This window comes from Rutidosis leptorrhynchoides, chromosome 4 (assembly GCF_046630445.1).
Source record: "Rutidosis leptorrhynchoides isolate AG116_Rl617_1_P2 chromosome 4, CSIRO_AGI_Rlap_v1, whole genome shotgun sequence".
NCBI lineage: Eukaryota > Viridiplantae > Streptophyta > Magnoliopsida > Asterales > Asteraceae > Rutidosis > Rutidosis leptorrhynchoides.
This window is the reverse complement of record NC_092336.1, coordinates 496,004,607-496,008,398: the sequence shown is the minus strand read 5'-3', so window position 1 is coordinate 496,008,398 and position 3,792 is coordinate 496,004,607.

The window sequence follows — 3,792 nt, the reverse complement described above, 5'->3', positions numbered from 1 at the left end:
CCGTTGTGTTGACGTTTTTAAGCATGTATTTCTCAGGTGCTTGAGGTTGCTTCCGCTGTGTACTAGTCATGCTGTAGAACCCGCTGCTTAGAGTTGTTATCGCATGACTACTTATCTTGCATTCAAACTTATTTACTTTTGAAACTATGTTATGTAACGACCTTTGGGGTCACGTACACTTATTAATTTGCTTCTACTTAGTGAAGCATGCTTTTGAAATGTAAAACATTTGATGTCGGTTATGACATCACCTTTTTATCGTGAATGCAACTTCTTTAATTACAGCATATAGTACTTAACCTTGTAATGATCATGTGGTTGATGATTCGTACACGATGGTTTTGTACGGGGCATCACATTTGGTATCAGAGCATTGGTTGTAGGGAATTAGGTTGCATTAGTGAGTCTAAGACCGACCCGAGTAGGATTCACTAATAGAACTAATCTACAACTTGCTAGTTTACTTGTTTCCGCTGAACTTACTGCATGCTGCTGCTTACTGTTACTGCTATATGCCGTATGGTACTACATGATTTCCCTACTGCATGATGCTACTTGCTTTTGATTGCATGCTACCTTCATACAAATTACGATTATTTCCATGCTAGTTACCGTTATACATGATTTAAACTGTTGGCCTATTATTTGCTTGCTTTATGACATACTGACATGGAAAATTTATTTTTCCTTGTTCAGATGTCGGATGTTCCACCTGCTGGCATTTCGGGCAGTATAGACTCAGACCCCGTCGCCCTACCTACTGCTACACCTACTGCTGCTACTGCCGATACATCGGCCCCGACACCCACTAGTGATCCCGGCGCTTCTACTTCCGGAGCTGGTACTAGTGCACCTGCCCCAGTGTTTGCTCCCGGACCCTCGAGGTCGCAGCCCCGCATTGGTGGTATTGAGATCCCCGCGGAGTTCGGGGAAGGGCCGTTTCATAACCACATGCGTACGCCTTGCCGACGCACTCCCGACGAACGTTTAGTCGTGATTCCGCCAGGCAGACACAGACAGATGTTGGCCGCCTTTGGACGCTTCGGATTACCAGCTCAACCACCAGTGTCACCACCACACGATTCGGATGACTCATCATCCGCCGATTCTTCATCATCAGACGACTCCAGCGATGATGAGGATCCTGCTGATAGACCTATTCAGGCACCCTCCACCCCGCCGAAGAAGCGGTACCGTTTCGACGGCACCGTCATTCCAGGGGTGAATAGAGGTCATGCTTTTACTGATGCTTTTGGCCATCGTCGTAGGGTTACTGCTCGTAAACGAGTTGTGCCATACCCTGCCGACCCACAGATACGTAAGGTTCCCCGTTATGTATTGACTATTCCTGGAACCGTACCACCTAGATTCAGATACGCACCACTTACATCTAGGGACGTACCATCTACATCCGGAGCCGGACCATCTACATCAGCACCACCGGCACCACCCGCACCACCCGCCCCACCTGCACCGCCTGCCCCACCAGCTCCCTCTAAAGAGGAACTGATGAGGGAGACTGAGACTCTCCGAGCTCGAGTCACTGAGCTCGAGGAGCAGTTGGCTCGAGGAGCAGTTCACCCGCCTTCACCGTAGGACCTTGTATTTAGATTTCATGATGTAATCTAGATATAGTTTCATGTATTTCATATGTATTGTACGAACTTATTCAGATGTATGAAACTTATTATTATTAATGAATGGAACTTTGCGTTATTTAATTCTTGCACGATGTTCTATTTACATTGCTTTACGATGATTCTGTGGTATTTGTACCTAGATGCATTATTTAATAACATGTGATGTTTTGATTCCATGTTGGTCACTATATACTGTATCATTACTACTTGCATGCTGGATTTTGACTTGAGTCAAAATTTTTGTTTAGAATACCATGGCTAATGGAAGATCCACACCTACCGCCGCCCAGATTGAGGACATGATCAACGAACGGGTCGCTGTAGCCCTAGCAGAAAGAAATCTCGAAGCTCCACCGCCACCGCCACTGGTTATTCCACCCGTTCGAAATGGGTGTACATACAAGGAATTCCAGAGCTGCAAACCGCATAACTTCAGCGGCACCGAGGGACCAGTTGGTCTCACCAGATGGTTCGAGAAACTTGAATCAGTATTCCGAGTTAGCAACTGTTCGGAGGATAATAAAACCAAGTTTGCATCTTGCACGCTATCTGACGGCGCGTTAACGTGGTAGAACACGTTAGCTCAAGCAAAAGGTATCGATGAGGCGTATGCTACGCCATGGGAGGAATTCAAGGCGGCTATGATTGATGAGTATTGTCCGAGAACCGAAATTTAGAAGATGGAAATCGAATTTATGCAGTTAAAGGCCGTAGGGAACGACCTTAACAGTTACAACCGTAGGTTTTTGGAGTTGGCTCTTATGTGTCCGACCATGGTCACCCTCGAATTCAAGCGCATGGAGAAATACTTCTCGGGACTCCCTAAGTCCATCAAAGGAAATGTCACCTCATCCAAACCACCGAATGTTCCCGAAGCAATGCGCATGGCGCATACTCTCCTGAATCAAATCATCCTTGACGAGCCGGAGAAGGCTAAGTTTGAAGCCGGTAGTAGTGAAAAGAGGAAATGGGACAACAACCATAACAACCACAACAACCACAACAACAATAACAACAACAGGGGTAGAAACTATGATCAAAACCCGGCGAAGCGACATGAAGGGTTCAGGCAAAACAACAACAACCCTAACCCCAACAACAACAACTCCAACCCGAACTACAAAGGCACGCTACCACAATGCAAGAGGTGCTACAAGCACCACACCGGATATTGTAATGCTGTTTGTGAGAAGTGCAAGAAGAGCGGGCACATCGGTAGAGACTGCAACACTACCACGATGACAGGGAGGCCGAACACCAACGGGCCGAAAAAGTGTTACGAATGCGGGCAGACGGGCCATTTCAGAAACGAGTGCCCGAACAAACGAAAGGATGGCGGACTACCGCGTGCTAGAGCTTTTAATGTTAATGCAAGGGATGCACGCGATAACCCTGACTTGGTGACAGGTATATTCACAATCAACAATCTTTTAGCTTCTGTCTTGTTTGATACTGGTGCGGATAGAAGTTATGTATGTAGACATTTTTGCGATAAGATTAATTGGTCATTAGTCCCGTTAAAAGAAAGTATGCTTGTCGAGGTCGCCAATGGAAAACTTGAAAAGGTTGACCATATTAGTCGTGGAGCTATTATCAACATAGCTGGTGCAGATTTCGAAATTGATTTGATACCTATCAAACTGGGAAGTTTTGACGTGATCGTCGGTATGGATTGGTTGAGCAAGATAAAGGCCGATGTTATCTGTGGAGATAAAGCACTTCGCATACCACAAGGAGATGGCGAACCACTGGTTATCTATGGAGAGAGATGTACCTCGAAGTTGAACCTCATTAGTTGCGTGAAAGCGCAAAAGATTATGAAGAAGGGACGCTTTGCTGTCCTAGCACATGTGAAAGCGGTAGAAACTGAGGTGAAGAGCGTGAACGACGTTCGAATTGTGAACGAATTTTCCGATGTCTTCCCAGAGGAATTTCCTGGATTACCACCGCCGAGAGCCGTAGAATTTCAGATTGATTTAGTGCCAGGAGCTGCACCTGTAGCTCGCGCACCTTATAGACTCGCACCTTCCGAGATGCAAGAATTACAGAGTCAACTACAAGAGCTGTTAGATCGAGGGTTTATCCAACCAAGTTTCTCGCCTTGGGGCGCACCTGTTCTGTTTGTGAAGAAGAAGGATGGATCCTTTCGTAT